The sequence below is a fragment of the Saccoglossus kowalevskii genome, chromosome 1 (genome assembly GCF_978046115.1).
Source record: "Saccoglossus kowalevskii chromosome 1, keSacKowa6.1, whole genome shotgun sequence".
Classification (NCBI taxonomy): Eukaryota; Metazoa; Hemichordata; class Enteropneusta; family Harrimaniidae; genus Saccoglossus; species Saccoglossus kowalevskii.
Window position 1 is genome coordinate 48,068,092 of NC_140641.1, and position 26,145 is coordinate 48,094,236.

The 26,145-nt window shown below is 33.0% G+C and overlaps 1 protein-coding gene across 2 annotated transcripts in view; it reads left to right on the forward strand.

The window, feature by feature from the left end:
* LOC100377890 (uncharacterized) overlaps positions 1 to 25,864 on the forward strand; it is a 168,980-nt gene extending 143,116 nt beyond the window's left edge. For both annotated transcript variants that reach the window (XM_085502709.1, XM_002739574.4), the window contains one exon: positions 25,657 to 25,864. The gene's annotated coding sequence lies outside the window, so the exon portion shown is untranslated. The remainder of the gene's footprint in view (positions 1 to 25,656) is intronic.
* Positions 25,865 to 26,145: the final 281 nt, after the last annotated feature.

The window sequence follows — 26,145 nt, forward strand, 5'->3', positions numbered from 1 at the left end:
ATGTCTCTTCTAATGTATTCAACTGGTATCAGATTGAATAACATCCCACTATCCGACTATTGTATTTAACCGGTATCCAATTGAATACTGTCTCTTCTCATGTATTCAACGGGTATCAGATTGAATAACGTCCTACTCATTTGTTCCACTGGTAACCAACTGAATATCGTCCCTTCTACTGTATTCAACTGGTATCCAGTTGAATAACGTCTCTTCCAATGTATTCAACTGGTATTCAATAGAATAATGTCTTTTCTAATTTGTTCAACTGGTATCCAATTGAATAACGTCTCTTCTAATGTACTCAACCAGAATCCAATTGAATAATGTTCATTCTAATGTATTCAACTGGTATCCAATTGAATAAGGTCTCTTCTAATGTGTTTCACTGGTATTCAATTGAATAATGTCCCTTCTAATGTATTCAACAGTATTCAATTGAATAATGTCTCTTCTAATGTATTCAACTGGTATCAGATTGAATAACATCCCACTATCCGACTATTGTATTTAACCGGTATCCAATTGAATACTGTCTCTTCTCATGTATTCAACGGGTATCAGATTGAATAACGTCCTACTCATTTGTTCCACTGGTAACCAACTGAATATCGTCCCTTCTACTGTATTCAACTGGTATCCAGTTGAATAACGTCTCTTCCAATGTATTCAACTGGTATCCAATTGAATAACGTCTCTTCTAATGTACTCAACCGGTATCCAATTGAATAATGTTCCGTCTCATGTATTCAACTGGTATCCAATTGAATAATGTCCCTTTGAATGTATTCAACCGTTATCCAATTGATTAACTCTCTTCTAATGTATTCAACTGGTATCTAATTGAATAATGTCTTTTCTAATTTGTTCAACTGGTATCCAATTGAATAACGTCTCTCCTAATGTACTCAACCAGTATCCAATTGAATAACGTCCATTCAACTGGTATTCAATTGAATAACGTTCCTTCTAATGTATTCAACTGATATCCAATTGAATAATGTCTTTTCTAATGTATTCAACTGGTATCGAATTGAATAACATCCTACTAATTTGTTCCACTGGTAAACAATTGAATAATGTCCCTTCTAATGTATTCAAATGATATCCATTTGAATAATGTCCTTTCTAATGTATTCAACTGGTATCCAATTGAATAATGTCCCTTCTAATGTATTCAACTGGTATCAAATTGAATAACATCCCACTATCCGACTATTGTATTTAACCGGTATTCAATTGAATAATGTCCATTCTAATGTATTCAACTGGTATCCAATTGAATAACGTTCCTTCTAATGTATTCAATTGGTATCCAATTGAATACTGTCATTTCTAATGTATTCAACTGGTATCCAATTGAATAACGTCTCTTCTAATGTATTCAACGGGTATCAGATTGAATAACGTCCTACTCATTTGTTCCACTGGTAACCAACTGAATATCGTCCCTTCTACTGTATTCAACTGGTATCCAGTTGAATAACGTCTCTTCTAATGTACTCAACCAGAATCCAATTGAATAATGTTCATTCTAATGTATTCAACTGGTATCCAATTGAATAAGGTCTCTTCTAATGTGTTCCACTGGTATTCAATTGAATAATGTCCCTTCTAATGTATTCAACAGTATTCAATTGAATAATGTCTCTTCTAATGTATTCAACTGGTATCAGATTGAATAACATCCCACTATCCGACTATTGTATTTAACCGGTATCCAATTGAATACTGTCTCTTCTCATGTATTCAACGGGTATCAGATTGAATAACGTCCTACTCATTTGTTCCACTGGTAACCAACTGAATATCGTCCCTTCTACTGTATTCAACTGGTATCCAGTTGAATAACGTCTCTTCCAATGTATTCAACTGGTATTCAATAGAATAATGTCTTTTCTAATTTGTTCAACTGGTATCCAATTGAATAACGTCTCTTCTAATGTACTCAACCGGAATCCAATTGAATAATGTTCATTCTAATGTATTCAACTGGTATCCAATTGAATAACGTCTCTTCTAATGTGTTCCACTGGTATTCAATTGAATAATGTCCCTTCTAATGTATTCAACAGTATTCAATTGAATAATGTCTCTTCTAATGTATTCAACTGGTATCAGATTGAATAACATCCCACTATCCCACTATTGTATTCAACCGGTATCCAATTGAATAATGTCCATTCTAATGTATTAAATTGGAATCCAATTGAATAATGTCCCTTCTAATGTATTCAACTGGTACCCAATTGAATACTGTCCCTTCTAATGTTTTCAACGGGTATCAGATTGAATAACGTCCTACTCGTTTGTTCCACTGGTAACCAACTGAATATCGTCCCTTCTAATGTATTCAACTGGTATCCAGTTGAATAACGTCTCTTCTAATGTATTCAAGTGGTATCAGATTGAATAATGTCCTTTCTAATGTATTCAACCGGTATCCAATTGAATAACGTCCCTTCTAATTTGTTCATCTGGTATCCAATTGATTAACTCTCTTCTAATGCATTCAACTGGTATCTAATTGAATAATGTCTTTTCTAATTTGTTCAACTGGTATCCAATTGAATAACGGCCCTTCTAATTTGTTCATCTGGTATCCAATTGATTAACTCTCTTCTAATGTATTCAACTGGTATCTAATTGAATAATGTCTTTTCTAATTTGTTCAACTTGTATCCAATTGAATAATGTCCATTCTAATGTCTTCAACTGGTATCAGATTGAATAACATCCTACTAATTTGTTCCACTGGTAACCAACTGAATAATGTCCCTTCCAATGTATTCAACTGATATCCAATTGAATAATGTCCATTCTAATGTATTCAACTGGTATCCAATTGAATAATGTCCCTTCTAATGTATTCAACTGGTATCAGATTGAATAACATCCCACTATTGTATTCAACCGGTATCCAATTGAATACTGTCCATTCTAATGTATTAAACTGGTATCAGATTGAATAACATCCCACTATTATATTCAACTGGTATCCAATTGAATAACGTCCCCTCTAATTTGTTCAACTGGTATCCAATTGAATAACGTCTCTTCTAATGTACTCAACCAGTATCCAATTGAATAACGTCCCTTCTAATGTATTCAACTGGTATCCAATTGAATAATGTTCCTTCTAATTTGTTTAACTGGTATCCAATTGAATAATGTCCCTTCTAATTTGTTCAACTGGTATCCAATTGAATAATGTCCCTTCTAATGTATTCAACTGGTATCAGATTGAATAATGTCCTTTCTAATGTATTCAACCGGTATCCAATTGAATAACGTCCCTTCTAATGTATTCAACCGGTATCCAATTGATTAACATCCTACTAATTTGTTCCACTGGTATCCAATTGAATAATGTCCATTTTAATGTATTAAACTGGTATCCAATTGAATGACGTCCATTCTAATGTATTCAACTGGTATCCATTTGAATAATATCCCTTCAAATGTATTCAACCGGTATCCAATTGAATAATGTTCCTTCTAATGTATTCAACCGGTATCCAATTGAATAATGTTCCTTCTAATGTGTTGCACTGGCATCTAGTTGAATAACGGCCCTTCTAATGTGTTCAACTGCTATCCAATTGATTAACTCTCTTCTAATGTATTTAACTGGTATCCAATTGAATAACGTCCCTTCTAATTTGTTCAACTGGTATCCAATTGTATAACGTCTCTTCTAATGTATTCAACTGGTATCCAATTGAATAACGTCCCTTCTAATGTATTCAACTGGTATCCAATTGAATAGCGTTCCTTCTAATGTATTCAACTGGTATCCAATTGAATAACGGCCCTTCTAATTTGTTCAACTGGTATCCAATTGAATAACGTCCCTTCAAATGTATTCAACTGGTATCCAATTGAATAACGTTCCTTCTAATGTATTCAACTGGTATCCAATTGAATAACGTCCCTTCTAATGTATACATCTGGTATCAGATTGAATAACATCCCACTATCCCACTATTGTATTCCACCGGTATCCAATTGAATAATGTCCATTCTAATGTATTAAATTGGTATCCAATTGAATAATGTCCCTTATAATGTATTCAACTGGTATCCAATTGAATACTGTCCCTTCTAATGTATTCAACTGGTATCCAATTGAATACTGTCCCTTCTAATGTATTCAACTGGTATCCAAATGAATAACGTCTCTTCTAATGTATTCAACTGGTATCAAATTGAATAACGTCCCTTCTAATGTATTCAACCAGTATCCAATTGAATAACGTTCCTTCTAATGTATATTCAACTGGTATCCAATTGAATAATGTCCCTTCTAATGTATTCAACTGGTATCAAATTGAATAACATCCCACTATCCGACTATTGTATTTAACCGGTATTCAATTGAATAATGTCCATTCTAATGTATTCAACTGGTATCCAATTGAATAACGTTCCTTCTAATGTATTCAATTGGTATCCAATTGAATACTGTCATTTCTAATGTATTCAACTGGTATCCAATTGAATAACGTCTCTTCTAATGTATTCAACGGGTATCAGATTGAATAACGTCCTACTCATTTGTTCCACTGGTAACCAACTGAATATCGTCCCTTCTACTGTATTCAACTGGTATCCAGTTGAATAACGTCTCTTCTAATGTATTCAACTGGTATTCAATAGAATAATGTCTTTTCTAATTTGTTCAACTGGTATCCAATTGAATAACGTCTCTTCTAATGTACTCAACCAGAATCCAATTGAATAATGTTCATTCTAATGTATTCAACTGGTATCCAATTGAATAAGGTCTCTTCTAATGTGTTCCACTGGTATTCAATTGAATAATGTCCCTTCTAATGTATTCAACAGTATTCAATTGAATAATGTCTCTTCTAATGTATTCAACTGGTATCAAATTGAATAACATCCCACTATCCGACTATTGTATTTAACCGGTATCCAATTGAATACTGTCTCTTCTCATGTATTCAACGGGTATCAGATTGAATAACGTCCTACTCATTTGTTCCACTGGTAACCAACTGAATATCGTCCCTTCTACTGTATTCAACTGGTATCCAGTTGAATAACGTCTCTTCCAATGTATTCAACTGGTATTCAATAGAATAATGTCTTTTCTAATTTGTTCAACTGGTATCCAATTGAATAACGTCTCTTCTAATGTACTCAACCGGAATCCAATTGAATAATGTTCATTCTAATGTATTCAACTGGTATCCAATTGAATAACGTCTCTTCTAATGTGTTCCACTGGTATTCAATTGAATAATGTCCCTTCTAATGTATTCAACAGTATTCAATTGAATAATGTCTCTTCTAATGTATTCAACTGGTATCAGATTGAATAACATCCCACTATCCCACTATTGTATTCAACCGGTATCCAATTGAATAATGTCCATTCTAATGTATTAAATTGGTATCCAATTGAATAATGTCCCTTCTAATGTATTCAACTGGTACCCAATTGAATACTGTCCCTTCTAATGTTTTCAACGGGTATCAGATTGAATAACGTCCTACTCGTTTGTTCCACTGGTAACCAACTGAATATCGTCCCTTCTAATGTATTCAACTGGTATCCAGTTGAATAACGTCTCTTCTAATGTATTCAAGTGGTATCAGATTGAATAATGTCCTTTCTAATGTATTCAACCGGTATCCAATTGAATAACGTCCCTTCTAATTTGTTCATCTGGTATCCAATTGATTAACTCTCTTCTAATGCATTCAACTGGTATCTAATTGAATAATGTCTTTTCTAATTTGTTCAACTGGTATCCAATTGAATAACGGCCCTTCTAATTTGTTCATCTGGTATCCAATTGATTAACTCTCTTCTAATGTATTCAACTGGTATCTAATTGAATAATGTCTTTTCTAATTTGTTCAACTTGTATCCAATTGAATAATGTCCATTCTAATGTCTTCAACTGGTATCAGATTGAATAACATCCTACTAATTTGTTCCACTGGTAACCAACTGAATAATGTCCCTTCCAATGTATTCAACTGATATCCAATTGAATAATGTCCATTCTAATGTATTCAACTGGTATCCAATTGAATAATGTCCCTTCTAATGTATTCAACTGGTATCAGATTGAATAACATCCCACTATTGTATTCAACCGGTATCCAATTGAATACTGTCCATTCTAATGTATTAAACTGGTATCAGATTGAATAACATCCCACTATTATATTCAACTGGTATCCAATTGAATAACGTCCCCTCTAATTTGTTCAACTGGTATCCAATTGAATAACGTCTCTTCTAATGTACTCAACCAGTATCCAATTGAATAACGTCCCTTCTAATGTATTCAACCGGTATCCAATTGATTAACATCCTACTAATTTGTTCCACTGGTATCCAATTGAATAATGTCCATTTTAATGTATTAAACTGGTATCCAATTGAATGACGTCCATTCTAATGTATTCAACTGGTATCCATTTGAATAATATCCCTTCAAATGTATTCAACCGGTATCCAATTGAATAATGTTCCTTCTAATGTATTCAACCGGTATCCAATTGAATAATGTTCCTTCTAATGTGTTGCACTGGCATCTAGTTGAATAACGGCCCTTCTAATTTGTTCAACTGCTATCCAATTGATTAACTCTCTTCTAATGTATTTAACTGGTATCCAATTGAATAACGTCCCTTCTAATTTGTTCAACTGGTATCCAATTGTATAACGTCTCTTCTAATGTATTCAACTGGTATCCAATTGAATAACGTCCCTTCTAATGTATTCAACTGGTATCCAATTGAATAGCGTTCCTTCTAATGTATTCAACTGGTATCCAATTGAATAACGGCCCTTCTAATTTGTTCAACTGGTATCCAATTGAATAACGTCCCTTCAAATGTATTCAACTGGTATCCAATTGAATAACGTTCCTTCTAATGTATTCAACTGGTATCCAATTGAATAACGTCCCTTCTAATGTATACATCTGGTATCAGATTGAATAACATCCCACTATCCCACTATTGTATTCCACCGGTATCCAATTGAATAATGTCCATTCTAATGTATTAAATTGGTATCCAATTGAATAATGTCCCTTATAATGTATTGAACTGGTATCCAATTGAATACTGTCCCTTCTAATGTATTCAACTGGTATCCAATTGAATACTGTCCCTTCTAATGTATTCAACTGGTATCCAAATGAATAACGTCTCTTCTAATGTATTCAACTGGTATCAAATTGAATAACGTCCCTTCTAATGTATTCAACCAGTATCCAATTGAATAACGTTCCTTCTAATGTATATTCAACTGGTATCCAATTGAATAATGCCCTTTCTAATGTATTCAACTGGTATCCAATTGAATAACGTCCCTTCTAATGTATTCAACTGGTATCCAATTGAATAACGTCCCTTCTAATTTGTTCAACTGGTATCCAATTGAATAATGTCCCTTCTAATGTATACATCTGGTATCAGATTGAATAACATCCCACTATCCCACTATTGTATTCCACCGGTATCCAATTGAATAATGTCCATTCTAATGTATTAAATTGGTATCCAATTGAATAATGTCCCTTATAATGTATTCAACTGGTATCCAATTGAATACTGTCCCTTCTAATGTATTCAACTGGTATCCAATTGAATACTGTCCCTTCTAATGTATTCAACTGGTATCCAATTGAATAACGTCCCTTCTAATTTGTTCAACTGGTATCCAATTGAATAATGTCCCTTCTAATGTATACATCTGGTATCAGATTGAATAACATCCCACTATCCCACTATTGTATTCCACCGGTATCCAATTGAATAATGTCCATTCTAATGTATTAAATTGGTATCCAATTGAATAATGTCCCTTATAATGTATTCAACTGGTATCCAATTGAATACTGTCCCTTCTAATGTATTCAACTGGTATCCAATTGAATACTGTCCCTTCTAATGTATTCAACTGGTATCCAATTGAATAACGTCTCTTCTAATGTATTCAACTGGTATCCAATTGAATAACGTCCCTTCTAATGTATTCAACCAGTATCCAATTGAATAACGTTCCTTCTAATGTATATTCAACTGGTATCCAATTGAATAATGCCCTTTCTAATGTATTCAACTGGTATCCAATTGAATAACTTTCCTTCTAATGTATTCAACTTATATCCAATTGAATAATGTCCATTCTAATGTAGTCAACTGCTATGCAATTGAATAACATCCTACTAATTTTTTCCACTGGTAACCAATTGAGTAACGTCCCTTATAATGTATTCAACTGGTATTCAATTGAATAACATCCTACTAATTGGTTTCACTGGTATCCAATTGAATAATGTCGCTTTGAATGTATTCAACCGTTATCCAATTGAATAATGTTCCTTCTAATGTATTCAACTGGTATTCAATTGAATAACGTTCCTTATAATGTATTCAACTGGTATTCAATTGAGTAACGTTCCTTCTAATGTATTCAACTGGTAACCAATTGAATAACGTTCCTTATAATGTATTCAACTGGTATTCAATTGAATAACATCCCACTAATTGGTTCCACTAGTAACCAATTGAATATCGTCCTTTCTAATGTATTCAACTGGTATCTAATTGAATAATGTCCCTTTGAATGTATTCAACCATTATCCAATTGAATAATGTTTCTTCTAATGTATTCAACCGGTATCCAATTGAATAATGTTCCGTCTCATGTATTCAACTCGTATCCAATTGAATAATGTCCCTTCTAATGTATTCAACAGTATTCAATTGAATAATGTCTCTTCTAATGTTTTCAACGGGTATCAGATTGAATAACGTCCTACTCGTTTGTTCCACTGGTAACCAACTGAATATCGTCCCTTCTAATGTATTCAACTGGTATCCAGTTGAATAACGTCTCTTCTAATGTATTCAAGTGGTATCAGATTGAATAATGTCCTTTCTAATGTATTCAACCGGTATCCAATTGAATAACGTCCCTTCTAATTTGTTCATCTGGTATCCAATTGATTAACTCTTTTCTAATGCATTCAACTGGTATCTAATTGAATAATGTCTTTTCTAATTTGTTCAACTGGTATCCAATTGAATAACGGCCCTTCTAATTTGTTCATCTGGTATCCAATTGATTAACTCTCTTCTAATGTATTCAACTGGTATCTAATTGAATAATGTCTTTTCTAATTTGTTCAACTTGTATCCAATTGAATAATGTCCATTCTAATGTCTTCAACTGGTATCAGATTGAATAACATCCTACTTATTTGTTCCACTGGTAACCAACTGAATAATGTCCCTTCCAATGTATTCAACTGATATCCAATTGAATAATGTCCATTCTAATGTATTCAACTGGTATCCAATTGAATAATGTCCCTTCTAATGTATTCAACTGGTATCAGATTGAATAACATCCCACTATTGTATTCAACCGGTATCCAATTGAATACTGTCCATTCTAATGTATTAAACTGGTATCAGATTGAATAACATCCCACTATTATATTCAACTGGTATCCAATTGAATAACGTCCCCTCTAATTTGTTCAACTGGTATCCAATTGAATAACGTCTCTTCTAATGTACTCAACCAGTATCCAATTGAATAACGTCCCTTCTAATGTATTCAACTGGTATCCAATTGAATAATGTTCCTTCTAATTTGTTTAACTGGTATCCAATTGAATAATGTCCCTTCTAATTTGTTTAACTGGTATCCAATTGAATAATGTCCCTTCTAATGTATTCAACTGGTATCAGATTGAATAATGTCCTTTCTAATGTATTCAACCGGTATCCAATTGAATAACGTCCCTTCTAATGTATTCAACCGGTATCCAATTGATTAACATCCTACTAATTTGTTCCACTGGTATCCAATTGAATAATGTCCATTTTAATGTATTAAACTGGTATCCAATTGAATGACGTCCATTCTAATGTATTCAACTGGTATCCATTTGAATAATATCCCTTCAAATGTATTCAACCGGTATCCAATTGAATAATGTTCCTTCTAATGTATTCAACCGGTATCCAATTGAATAATGTTCCTTCTAATGTATTCAACTGGTATCCAATTGAATAACGTCTCTTCTAATGTATTCAACTGGTATCCAATTGAATAACGTCCCTTCTAATGTATTCAACCAGTATCCAATTGAATAACGTTCCTTCTAATGTATATTCAACTGGTATCCAATTGAATAATGCCCTTTCTAATGTATTCAACTGGTATCCAATTGAATAACTTTCCTTCTAATGTATTCAACTTATATCCAATTGAATAATGTCCATTCTAATGTAGTCAACTGCTATGCAATTGAATAACATCCTACTAATTTTTTCCACTGGTAACCAATTGAGTAACGTCCCTTATAATGTATTCAACTGGTATTCAATTGAATAACATCCTACTAATTGGTTTCACTGGTATCCAATTGAATAATGTCGCTTTGAATGTATTCAACCGTTATCCAATTGAATAATGTTCCTTCTAATGTATTCAACTGGTATTCAATTGAATAACGTTCCTTCTAATGTATTCAACTGGTAACCAATTGAATAACGTTCCTTATAATGTATTCAACTGGTATTCAATTGAATAACATCCCACTAATTGGTTCCACTAGTAACCAATTGAATATCGTCCTTTCTAATGTATTCAACTGGTATCTAATTGAATAATGTCCCTTTGAATGTATTCAACCATTATCCAATTGAATAATGTTTCTTCTAATGTATTCAACCGGTATCCAATTGAATAATGTTCCGTCTCATGTATTCAACTCGTATCCAATTGAATAATGTCCCTTCTAATGTATTCAACAGTATTCAATTGAATAATGTCTCTTCTAATGTTTTCAACGGGTATCAGATTGAATAACGTCCTACTCGTTTGTTCCACTGGTAACCAACTGAATATCGTCCCTTCTAATGTATTCAACTGGTATCCAGTTGAATAACGTCTCTTCTAATGTATTCAAGTGGTATCAGATTGAATAATGTCCTTTCTAATGTATTCAACCGGTATCCAATTGAATAACGTCCCTTCTAATTTGTTCATCTGGTATCCAATTGATTAACTCTTTTCTAATGCATTCAACTGGTATCTAATTGAATAATGTCTTTTCTAATTTGTTCAACTGGTATCCAATTGAATAACGGCCCTTCTAATTTGTTCATCTGGTATCCAATTGATTAACTCTCTTCTAATGTATTCAACTGGTATCTAATTGAATAATGTCTTTTCTAATTTGTTCAACTTGTATCCAATTGAATAATGTCCATTCTAATGTCTTCAACTGGTATCAGATTGAATAACATCCTACTTATTTGTTCCACTGGTAACCAACTGAATAATGTCCCTTCCAATGTATTCAACTGATATCCAATTGAATAATGTCCATTCTAATGTATTCAACTGGTATCCAATTGAATAATGTCCCTTCTAATGTATTCAACTGGTATCAGATTGAATAACATCCCACTATTGTATTCAACCGGTATCCAATTGAATACTGTCCATTCTAATGTATTAAACTGGTATCAGATTGAATAACATCCCACTATTATATTCAACTGGTATCCAATTGAATAACGTCCCCTCTAATTTGTTCAACTGGTATCCAATTGAATAACGTCTCTTCTAATGTACTCAACCAGTATCCAATTGAATAACGTCCCTTCTAATGTATTCAACTGGTATCCAATTGAATAATGTTCCTTCTAATTTGTTTAACTGGTATCCAATTGAATAATGTCCCTTCTAATTTGTTTAACTGGTATCCAATTGAATAATGTCCCTTCTAATGTATTCAACTGGTATCAGATTGAATAATGTCCTTTCTAATGTATTCAACCGGTATCCAATTGAATAACGTCCCTTCTAATGTATTCAACCGGTATCCAATTGATTAACATCCTACTAATTTGTTCCACTGGTATCCAATTGAATAATGTCCATTTTAATGTATTAAACTGGTATCCAATTGAATGACGTCCATTCTAATGTATTCAACTGGTATCCATTTGAATAATATCCCTTCAAATGTATTCAACCGGTATCCAATTGAATAATGTTCCTTCTAATGTATTCAACCGGTATCCAATTGAATAATGTTCCTTCTAATGTATTCAACTGGTATCCAATTGAATAACGTCTCTTCTAATGTATTCAACTGGTATCCAATTGAATAACGTCCCTTCTAATGTATTCAACCAGTATCCAATTGAATAACGTTCCTTCTAATGTATATTCAACTGGTATCCAATTGAATAATGCCCTTTCTAATGTATTCAACTGGTATCCAATTGAATAACTTTCCTTCTAATGTATTCAACTTATATCCAATTGAATAATGTCCATTCTAATGTAGTCAACTGCTATGCAATTGAATAACATCCTACTAATTTTTTCCACTGGTAACCAATTGAGTAACGTCCCTTATAATGTATTCAACTGGTATTCAATTGAATAACATCCTACTAATTGGTTTCACTGGTATCCAATTGAATAATGTCGCTTTGAATGTATTCAACCGTTATCCAATTGAATAATGTTCCTTCTAATGTATTCAACTGGTATTCAATTGAATAACGTTCCTTATAATGTATTCAACTGGTATTCAATTGAATAACGTTCCTTCTAATGTATTCAACTGGTAACCAATTGAATAACGTTCCTTATAATGTATTCAACTGGTATTCAATTGAATAACATCCCACTAATTGGTTCCACTAGTAACCAATTGAATATCGTCCTTTCTAATGTATTCAACTGGTATCTAATTGAATAATGTCCCTTTGAATGTATTCAACCATTATCCAATTGAATAATGTTTCTTCTAATGTATTCAACCAGTATCCAATTGAATAATGTTTCTGTCTCATGTATTCAACTCGTATCCAATTGAATAATGTCCCTTTGAATGTATTCAACCGTTATCCAATTGATTAACACTCTTCTAATGTATTCAACTGGTATCCAATTGAAGAACATCCTACTAATTTGTTCCACTGGTAAGCAATTGAATATCGTCCTTTCTAATGTATTCAACTGGTATCCATTTGAATAATATCCCTTCAAATGTATTCAACCGGTATCCAATTGAATAATGTTCCTTCTAATGTATTCAACCGGTATCCAATTGAATAATGTTCCTTCTAATGTGTTGCACTGGCATCTAGTTGAATAACGGCCCTTCTAATTTGTTCAACTGGTATCCAATTGATTAACTCTCTTCTAATGTATTCAACTGGTATCCAATTGAATAACGTCCCTTCTAATTTGTTCATCTGGTATCCAATTGAATAATGTCCCTTCTAATGTATTCAACTGGTATCCAATTGAATAACGTCCCTTCTAATTTGTTCAACTGGTATCCAATTGAATAACGTCTTTTCTAATGTATTCAACTGGTATCCAATTGAATAACGTCCCTTCTAATGTATTCAACTGGTATCCTATTGAATAACGTTCTTTCTAATGTATTCAACTGGTATCCAATTGAATAACGACCCTTCTAATTTGTTCAACTGGTATCCAATTGAATAACGTCCCTTCAAATGTATTCAACTGGTATCCAATTGAATAACGTTCCTTCTAATGTATTCAACTGGTATCCAATTGAATAACGTTCCTTCTAATGTGTTCAAGTGGTATCCAATTGAATAACGTCCCTTCTAATTTGTTCAACTGGTATCCAATTGAATAACGTCTCTTCTAATGTATTCAACCAGTATCCAATTGAATAACGTTCCTTCTTATGTATATTCAACTGGTATCCAATTGAATAACGTCTCTTCTAATGTATTCAACTGGTATCCAATTGAATAACATCCTACTAATGTGTTCCACTGGTAACCACTTGAATAACGTCCCCTTCTAATGTATTCAACCGGTATCCAATTGAATAACGTTCCTTCTAATGTATATTCAACTGGTATCCAATTGAATAACGCCCTTTCTAATGTATTCAACTGGTATCCAATTGAATAACTTTCCTTCTAATGTATTCAACTGGTATCCAATTGAATAACGTTCCTTCTAATGTATTCAACTGGTATCCAATTGAATAACGTTCCTTCTAATGTATTCAAGTGGTATCCAATTGAATAATGTCCATTCTCATGTCGTCAACTGCTATGCAATTGAATAACATCCTACTAATTTTTTCCACTGGTAACCAATTGAGTAACGTCCCTTATAATGTATTTAACTGGTATTCAATTGAATAACATCCCACTAATTGGTTCCACTGGTAACCAATTGAATATCGTCCTTTCTAATGTATTCAACTGGTATCCAATTGAATAATGTCCCTTTGAATGTATTCAACCGTTATCCAATTGAATAATGTTCCTTCTAATGTATTCAACCGGTATCCAATTGAATAATGTTCCGTCTCATGTATTCAACTCGTATCCAATTGAATAATGTCCCTTTGAATGTATTCAACCGTTATCCAATTGATTAACACTCTTCTAATGTATTCAACTTCTATCCATTTGAATAATATCCCTTCAAATGTATTCAACCGGTATCCAATTGAATAACGTTCCTTCTAATGTATATTCAACTGGTATCCAATTGAATAACGTCCCTTCTAATTTGTTCATCTGGTATCCAATTGTATAACGTCTCTTCTAATGTATTCAACTGGTATCCAATTGAATAACGTCCCTTCTAATGTATTCAACTGGTATCCAATTGAATAACGTCCCTTCTAATTTGTTGAACTGGTATCCAATTGAATAACGTCTCTTCTAATGTATTCAACTGGTATCCAATTGAATAACGTCCCTTCTAATGTATTCAACTGGTATCCAATTGAATAACGTTCCTTCTAATGTATTCAACTGGTATCCAATTGAATAACGGCCCTTCTAATTTGTTCAACTGGTATCCAATTGAATAACGTCCCTTCAAATGTATTCAACTGGTATCCAATTGAATAACGTTCCTTCTAATGTATTCAACTGGTATCCAATTGAATAACGTTCCTTCTAATGTATTCAAGTGGTATCCAATTGAATAACGTCCCTTCTAATTTGTTCAACTGGTATCCAATTGAATAACGTCTCTTCTAATGTATTCAACTGGTATCCAATTGAATAACGTCCCTTCTAATGTATTCAACTGGTATGCATTTGAATAACATCCTACTAATTTGTTCCACTGGTAACCACTTGAATAACGTCCCTTCTAATGTACTCAACCAGTATCCAATTGAATAACTTTCCTTCTAATGTATTCAACTGGTATCCAATTGAATAACGTTCCTTCTAATGTATTCAACTGGTATCCAATCGAATAACGTTCCTTCTAATGTATTCAACTGGTATCCAATTGAATAACGTTCCTTCTAATGTATTCAAGTGGTATCCAATTGAATAATGTCCATTCTCATGTCGTCAACTGCTATGCAATTGAATAACATCCTACTAATTTTTTCCACTGGTAACCAATTGAGTAACGTCCCTTATAATGTATTTAACTGGTATTCAATTGAATAACATCCCACTAATTGGTTCCACTGGTAACCAATTGAATATCGTCCTTTCTAATGTATTCAACTGGTATCCAATTGAATAATGTCCCTTTGAATGTATTCAACCGTTATCCAATTGAATAATGTTCCTTCTAATGTATTCAACCGGTATCCAATTGAATAATGTTCCGTCTCATGTATTCAACTCGTATCCAATTGAATAATGTCCCTTTGAATGTATTCAACCGTTATCCAATTGATTAACACTCTTCTAATGTATTCAACTTCTATCCATTTGAATAATATCCCTTCAAATGTATTCAACCGGTATCCAATTGAATAACGTTCCTTCTAATGTATATTCAACTGGTATCCAATTGAATAACGTCCCTTCTAATTTGTTCATCTGGTATCCAATTGTATAACGTCTCTTCTAATGTATTCAACTGGTATCCAATTGAATAACGTCCCTTCTAATGTATTCAACTGGTATCCAATTGAATAACGTCCCTTCTAATTTGTTGAACTGGTATCCAATTGAATAACGTCTCTTCTAATGTATTCAACTGGTATCCAATTGAATAATGTCCCTTCTAATGTATTCAACTGGTATCCAATTGAATAACGTTCCTTCTAATGTATTCAACTGGTATCCAATTGAATAACGGCCCTTCTAATTTGTTCAACTGGTATCCAATTGAATAACGTCCCTTCAAATGTATTCAACTGGTATCCAATTGAATAACGTTCCTTCTAATGTATTCAACTGGTATCCAATTGAATAACGTTCCTTCTAATGTATTCAAGTGGTATCCAATTGAATAACGTCCCTTCTAATTTGTTCAACTGGTATCCAATTGAATAACGTCTCTTCTAATGTATTCAACTGGTATCCAATTGAATAACGTCCCTTCTAATGTATTCAACTGGTATGCATTTGAATAACATCCTACTAATTTGTTCCACTGGTAACCACTTGAATAACGTCCCTTCTAATGTACTCAACCAGTATCCAATTGAATAACTTTCCTTCTAATGTATTCAACTGGTATCCAATTGAATAACGTTCCTTCTAATGTATTCAACTGGTATCCAATCGAATAACGTTCCTTCTAATGTATTCAAGTAGTATCCAATTGAATAACGTCCCTTCTAATTTGTTCAACTGGTATCCAATTGAATAACGTCCCCTTCTAATGTATTCAACCGCTATCCAATTGAATAACGTTCCTTCTAATGTATATTCAACTGGTATCCAATTGAATAACGCCCTTTCTAATGTATTCAACTGGTATCCAATTGAATAACTTTCCTTCTAATGTATTCAACTTATATCCAATTGAATAATGTCCATTCTAATGTCGTCAACTGCTATGCAATTGAATAACATCCTACTAATTTTTTCCACTGGTAACCAATTGATTAACGTCCCTTATAATGTATTCAACTGGTATTCAATTGAATAACATCCCACTAATTTTTTCCACTGGTAACCAATTGAATATCGTCCTTTCTAATGTATTCAACTGGTATCCAATTGAATAACGTCCCTTCTAATTTGTTCAACCAGTATCCAATTGAATAACGTTCCTTCTAATGTATAATCAACTGGTATCCAATTGAATAACGCCCTTTCTAATGTATTCAACTGGTATCCAATTGAATAACTTTCCTTCTAATGTATTCAACTTATATCCAATTGAATAATGTCCATTCTAATGTAGTCAACTGCTATGCAATTGAATAACATCCTACTAATTTGTTCCACTGGTAACCAATTGAGTAACGTTCCTTATAATGTATTCAACTGGTATTCAATTGAATAACATCCCAATAATTGGTTCCACTGGTAACCAATTGAATATCGTCCTTTCTAATGTATTCAACTGGTATTCAATTGAATAACGTTCCTTCTAATGTATTCAACTGGTATCCAATTGAATAATGTCCTTTCTAATTTGTTCAACTGGTATCCAATTGAATAATGTCCATTCTAATGTCTTCAACTGGTATCTGATTGAATAACATCCTACTAATTTGTTCCACTGGTATCCAATTGAGTAACGTCCCACTAATTGGTTCCACTGGTAACCAATTGAATATCGTACTTTCTAATGTATTCAACTGGTATCCAATTGAATAATGTCCCTTTGAATGTATTCAACCGTTATCCAATTGAATAATGTTCCTTCTAATGTATTCAACTGGCATCCAAATGAATAACGGCCCTTCTAATTTGTTCAACTGGTATCCAATTGATTAACTCGCTTCTAATGTATTCAACTGGTATCTAATTGAATATAGTTTTTTCTAATTTGTTCAACTGGTATCCAATTGAATAACGTCTCTTCTAATGTACTCAACCAGTATCCAATTGAATAACGTCCCTTCTAATGTATTCAACTGGTATTCAATTGAATAACGTTCCTTCTAATGTATTCAACTGGTATCCAATTGAATAATGTCCTTTCTAATTTGTTCAACTGGTATCCAATTGAATAATGTCCATTCTAATGTCTTCAACTGGTATCTGATTGAATAACATCCTACTAATTTGTTCCACTGGTAAACAATTGAATAATGTCCCTTCTAATGTATTCAACTGATATCCAATTGAATAATGTCCTTTCTAATGTATTCAACTTGTATCCAATTGAATAACATCCCACTATTGTATTCAACCGGTATCCAATTGAATAACGTCTCTTCTAATGTACTCAACCAGAATCCAATTGAATAATGTCCCTTCTAATGTATTCAACTGGTATCCAATTGAATAATGTTCCTTCTAATGTATTCTACTGGTATCAGATTGAATAACATCCCACTATCCCACTATTGTATTCAACCGGTATCCAATTGAATAACGTCTCTTCTAATGTACTCAACCAGAATCCAATTGAATAATGTCCCTTCTAATGTATTCAACTGGTATCCTATTGAATACTGTTCCTTCTAATGTATTCAACTGGTATCCAATTGAATACTGTCCCTTCTAATGTATTCAATGGGTATCAGATTGAATAACGTCCTACTCATTTGTTCCACTGGTAACCACTTGAATATCGTCCCTTCTAATGTATTCAACTGGTATCCAATTGAATAACTTTCCTTCTAATGTAGTCAACTGCTATGCAATTGAATAACATCCTACTAATTTGTTCCACTGGTAACCAATTGAGTAACGTCCCTTATAATGTATTCAACTGGTATTCAATTGAATAACATCCCACTAATTGGTTCCACTGGTAACCAATTGAATATCGTCCTTTCTAATGTATTCAACTGGTATCCAATTGAATAATGTTCCTTCTAATGTATTCAACTGATATCCAATTGAATAATGTCCTTTCTAATGTATTCAACTTGTATCCAATTGAATAACATCCCACTATTGTATTCAACCGGTATCCAATTGAATAACGTCTCTTCTAATGTACTCAACCAGAATCCAATTGAATAATGTTCCTTCTAATGTATTCAACTGGTATCCAATTGAATAATGTTCCTTCTAATGTATTCTACTGGTATCAGATTGAATAACATCCCACTATCCCACTATTGTATTCAACCGGTATCCAATTGAATAACGTCTCTTCTAATGTACTCAACCAGAATCCAATTGAATAATGTCCCTTCTAATGTATTCAGCTGGTATCCTATTGAATACTGTTCCTTCTAATGTATTCAACTGGTATCCAATTGAATACTGTCCCTTCTAATGTATTCAATGGGTATCAGATTGAATAACGTCCTACTCATTTGTTCCACTGGTAACCACTTGAATATCGTCCCTTCTAATGTATTCAACTGGTATCCAATTGAATAACTTTCCTTCTAATGTAGTCAACTGCTATGCAATTGAATAACATCCTACTAATTTGTTCCACTGGTAACCAATTGAGTAACGTCCCTTATAATGTATTCAACTGGTATTCAATTGAATAACATCCCACTAATTGGTTCCACTGGTAACCAATTGAATATCGTCCTTTCTAATGTATTCAACTGGTATCCAATTGAATAATGTTCCTTCTAATGTATTCAACCGGTATCCAATTGAATAATGTCCCACTAATTGGTTCCACTGGTAACCAATTGAATATCGTACTTTCTAATGTATTCAACTGGTATCCAATTGAATAATGTCCCTTTGAATGTATTCAACCGTTATCCAATTGAATAATGTTCCTTCTAATGTATTCAACTGGCATCCAATTGAATAACGGCCCTTCTAATTTGTTCAACTGGTATCCAATTGATTAACTCGCTTCTAATGTATTCAACTGGTATCTAATTGAATATAGTTTTTTCTAATTTGTTCAACTGGTATCCAATTGAATAACGTCTCTTCTAATGTACTCAACCAGTATCCAATTGAATAACGTCCCTTCTAATGTATTCAACTGGTATTCAATTGAATAACGTTCCTTCTAATGTATTCAACTGGTATCCAATTGAATAATGTCCTTTCTAATTTGTTCAACTGATATCCAATTGAATAATGTCCATTCTAATGTCTTCAACTGGTATCTGATTGAATAACATCCTACTAATTTGTTCCACTGGTAAACAATTGAATAATGTCCCTTCTAATGTATTCAACTGATATCCAATTGAATAACATCCCACTATTGTATTCAACCGGTATCCAATTGAATAACGTCTCTTCTAATGTACTCAACCAGAATCCAATTGAATAATGTCCCTTCTAATGTATTCAACTGGTATCCAATTGAATAATGTTTCTTCTAATGTATTCTACTGGTATCAGATTGAATAACATCCCACTATCCCACTATTGTATTCAACCGGTATCCAATTGAATAACGTCTCTTCTAATGTACTCAACCAGAATCCAATTGAATAATGTCCCTTCTAATGTATTCAACTGGTATCCTATTGAATACTGTTCCTTCTAATGTATTCAACTGGTATCCAATTGAATACTGTCCCTTCTAATGTATTCAATGGGTATCAGATTGAATAACGTCCTACTCATTTGTTCCACTGGTAACCACTTGAATATCGTCCCTTCTAATGTATTCAACTGGTATCCAATTGAATAACTTTCCTTCTAATGTAGTCAACTGCTATGCAATTGAATAACATCCTACTAATTTGTTCCACTGGTAACCAATTGAGTAACGTCCCTTATAATGTATTCAACTGGTATTCAATTGAATAACATCCCACTAATTGGTTCCACTGGTAACCAATTGAATATCGTCCTTTCTAATGTATTCAACTGGTATCCAATTGAATAATGTTCCTTCTAATGAATTCAACTGATATCCAATTGAATAATGTCCTTTCTAATGTATTCAACTTGTATCCAATTGAATAACATCCCACTATTGTATTCAACCGGTATCCAATTGAATAACGTCTCTTCTAATGTACTCAACCAGAATCCAATTGAATAATGTCCCTTCTAATGTATTCAACTGGTATCCAATTGAATAATGTTCCTTCTAATGTATTCTACTGGTATCAGATTGAATAACATCCCACTATCCCACTATTGTATTCAACCGGTATCCAATTGAATAACGTCTCTTCTAATGTACTCAACCAGAATCCAATTGAATAATGTCCCTTCTAATGTATTCAACTGGTATCCTATTGAATACTGTTCCTTCTAATGTATTCAACTGGTATCCAATTGAATACTGTCCCTTCTAATGTATTCAATGGGTATCAGATTGAATAACGTCCTACTCATTTGTTCCACTGGTAACCACTTGAATATCGTCCCTTCTAATGTATTCAACTGGTATCCAATTGAATAACTTTCCTTCTAATGTAGTCAACTGCTATGCAATTGAATAACATCCTACTAATTTGTTCCACTGGTAACCAATTGAGTAACGTCCCTTATAATGTATTCAACTGGTATTCAATTGAATAACATCCCACTAATTGGTTCCACTGGTAACCAATTGAATATCGTCCTTTCTAATGTATTCAACTGGTATCCAACTGAATAATGTTCCTTCTAATGTATTCAACCGGTATCCAATTGAATAATGTTCCTTCTCATGTGTTCCACTGGCATCCAATTGAATAACGGCCCTTCTAATTTGTTCAACTGGTATCCAATTGATCAACTCGCTTCTAATGTATTCAACTGGTATCTAATTGAATAATGTCTTTTCTAATTTGTTCAACTGGTATCCAATTGAATAACGTCTCTTCTAATGTATTCAACTGGTATCCAATTGAATAACGCCCCTTCTAATGTACTCAACCAGTATCCAATTGAATAACGTTCCTTCTGATGTATTCAACTGGTATGGAATAGAATAACATCATACTAATTTGTTCCACTGGTAACCACTTGAATAACGTCCCTTCTAATGTATTCAACTGATATCCAATTGAATAATGTCCATTCGAATGTCTTCAACTGGTATCTGATTGAATAACATCCTACTAATTTGTTCCACTGGTAAACAATTGAATAGTGTCCCTTCTAATGTATTCAACTGATATCCAATTGAATAATGTCCTTTCTAATGTATTCAACTGGTATCCAATTGAATAATGTCCCTTCTAATGTATTCAACTGGTATCAGATTGAATAACATCCCACTATCCCACTATTGTATTCAACCGGTATCCAATTGAATAATGTCCATTCTAATGTATTCAACCAGTATGCAATTAAATAACGTCCCTTCTAATGTATTCAACTGGTATCCAATTGAATAATGTCCCTTCTAATGTATTCAACTGGTATCCAATTGATTAAGGTCCCTTCTAATGTATTCAACTGGTATCCAATTGAATAACGTCCCCTCTAATGTATTCAACCGGTATCCAATTGAATAACGTCCCTTCTAATGTATTCAACTGGTATCCAATTGAATAACGTCTCTTCTAATGTATTCAACAGTATCCAATTGAATAACGTCCATTCTAATGTATTAAACTGGTATCCAATTGAATAACGTCCATTATAATGTATTCAACTGGTATCCAATTGAATAACGTCCCTTCTAATGTATTCAGCTGGTATTCAATTGAATAACGTTCTTTCTAATGTATTAAACTGGTATCCAACTGAATATCATCCGTTCTAATTTGTTCAACTGGTAGCCAATTGAATAACGTCTCTTCTAATGTATTCAACCGGTATCCAATTGAATAATGTCCTACAAATTTGTTCAACTGGTATCCAATTGAATAACGGCCCTTCTAATTTGTTCAACTGGTATCCAATTGAATAATGTCCCTTCTAATGTATTCAACTGGTATCCAATTGAATAACGTTCCTTCTAATGTATTCAACTAGTATCCAATTAAATAACGTTTCTTCTAATGTATTCAACTGGTATCCAATTGAATAACGTCCATTCTAATGTATTAAACTGGTATCCAATTGAATAACGCCCCTTCTAATGTACTCAACCAGTATCCAATTGAATAACGTTCCTTCTAATGTATTCAACTGGTATGGAATAGAATAACATCCTACTAATTTGTTCCACTGGTAACCACTTGAATAACGTCCCTTCTAATGTATTCAACTGATATCCAATTGAATAATGTCCATTCGAATGTCTTCAACTGGTATCTGATTGAATAACATCCTACTAATTTGTTCCACTGGTAAACAATTGAATAGTGTCCCTTCTAATGTATTCAACTGATATCCAATTGAATAATGTCCTTTCTAATGTATTCAACTGGTATCCAATTGAATAATGTCCCTTCTAATGTATTCAACTGGTATCAGATTGAATAACATCCCACTATCCCACTATTGTATTCAACCGGTATCCAATTGAATAATGTCCATTCTAATGTATTCAACCAGTATGCAATTAAATAACGTCCCTTCTAATGTATTCAACTGGTATCCAATTGAATAATGTCCCTTCTAATGTATTCAACTGGTATCCAATTGAATAAGGTCCCTTCTAATGTATTCAACTGGTATCCAATTGAATAACGTCCCCTCTAATGTATTCAACCGGTATCCAATTGAATAACGTCCCTTCTAATGTATTCAACTGGTATCCAATTGAATAACGTCTCTTCTAATGTATTCAACAGTATCCAATTGAATAACGTCCATTCTAATGTATTAAACTGGTATCCAATTGAATAACGTCCATTATAATGTATTCAACTGGTATCCAATTGAATAACGTCCCTTCTAATGTATTCAGCTGGTATTCAATTGAATAACGTTCTTTCTAATGTATTAAACTGGTATCCAACTGAATATCATCCGTTCTAATTTGTTCAACTGGTAGCCAATTGAATAACGTCTCTTCTAATGTATTCAACCGGTATCCAATTGAATAATGTCCTACAAATTTGTTCAACTGGTATCCAATTGAATAACGGCCCTTCTAATTTGTTCAACTGGTATCCAATTGAATAATGTCCCTTCTAATGTATTCAACTGGTATCCAATTGAATAACGTTCCTTCTAATGTATTCAACTAGTATCCAATTGAATAACGTTTCTTCTAATGTATTCAACTGGTATCCAATTGAATAACGTCCATTCTAATGTATTAAACTGGTATCCAATTGAATAACTTTCCTTCTAATGTACTCAACCAGTATCCAATTGAATAATGTCCATTATAATGTATTCAACTGGTATGTAATTGAATAACATCCCACTAATTTGTTCCACTGGTAACCAATTGAATAACGTCCCTTATAATTTATTCAACCGGTATCCAATTCAATAATGTCCCTTCTAATGTATTTAATTGGTTACAGATTGAATAATGTCCATTCTAATGTATTCAACTGGTATCCAAATGAATAACATCCTACTAATTTGTTCCACTGGTAACCAATTGAATATCGTCCCTTCTAATGTATTCAACTGGTATCAAATTGAATAATGTCCCTTCTAATGTATTCAACCGGTATCCAATTGAATAATGTTCCTTCTAATGTATTCAACCGGTATCCAATTGAATAATGTTCCTTCTAATGTGTTCCACTGGCATCCAATTGAAGAACGGCCCTTCTAATTTGTTCAACTGGTATCCAATTAATTAACTCTCTTCTAATGTATTCCACTGGTATCCAATTGAATAACGTCTCTTCTTATGTACTCAAACAGAATCCAATTGAATAATGTTCATTCTAATGTATTCAACTGGTATCCAATTGAATAACGTCCCTTCTAATGTATTCAAATGGTGTCAGATTGAATAACCTCACACTATTGTATTCAACCGGTATCCAATTGAATAATGTCCATTCTAATGTATTCAACTTGTATCCAATTGAATAACGTTCCTTCTAATATATTCAACTGGTATCCAATTGAATAACGTCCCTTCTAATTTGTTAAACTTGTATCCAATTGAATAACGTCTCTTCTAATGTATTCAACTGGTATCCAATTGAATAACGTCCCTTCTAATGTATTCAACTGGTATCCAATTGAATAACGTCCCTTCAAATGTATTCAACTGGTATCTAATTGAATAACGTTCCTTCTAATGTATTCAACTGGTATCCAATTGAATAACGTCCATTCTAATATATTCAACTGGTATCTAATTGAATAATGTCCATTCTAATGTATTCAACTGGTGTCAGATTGAATAACGGCCCTTCTAAATTGTTCCACTGGTATCCAATTGAATTACGTCCATTCTAATGTATTCAACTGTTATCAGATTGAATAACATCCTACTAAAGTATTCAACCAGTATCCAATTGACTAATGTCCATTTTAATGTATTCAACTGTACCCAATTGAATAACGTCTCTTCTAATGTATGCAACGTAAACCGACAAGACGTGGGATATACTGCACTTCGATATTAATCTCTTGCACACAAACATAGATATTGACCCTGCTCAAGATCGTAATTTTAACCAAAAATAAAAAAAAATGGGACGAATGTAAATTGGGACGAATCGACTTGTGGGACAAATGTGAAGTATGATGAATTGACTGTGTAAGTGTGTGAATAGAAAGGGGATGTGTGTGACAATAAATGAGACAGCACTGCTGATATGGTGTGTTTTGTATGAAGCCATAGCCATTTTGATTTTTTTTTTAATTGGAAAATTAGAAAAATTAGAATGCTAAGGTTTGCACCTACTCATCGATAAGAAAACCTGGCTTTTAATAATTACTTACCGTAATATACTAAACAATATATAATCTTTTCTTTTACAGACGAATTTGCTACAACTTTGCCATACAAAGAAACTTGGAGTGGAATTACCTTCTGATGAACAGTTCTCCTAGTTGCAGAATGTAAAATCACTCAATGTATCAAATGTGCACTATACCAAAGTAGTGTTAGAAAATATCAATTATTTAAACAATGCTGCCAATACTCATTGTAAAATAGTAATAATAAATACTAAAGTAGGCCTTTAAATTTGTTGTGCTGTGTGGTCATTGCAAAGTATGTGATACCTTACATTGACTTCAAGGTACACAAATACAATTACATGGTTCAGTTCATTAGAATCTTCAGCAAAATCAAAACACAAAAACCCATCGCAGTGACTGTCAGGCAACATGCTACTGTAAAACAAATGCATAACATAACACAATGTATTCTTTGCAATTTGTATGAAGCCTTTAAGTTTAATTGGCATGCCAAGTAATATGTATAGTTAATCCAACAGTTACATTATTACAATGTGTCCTCATGTC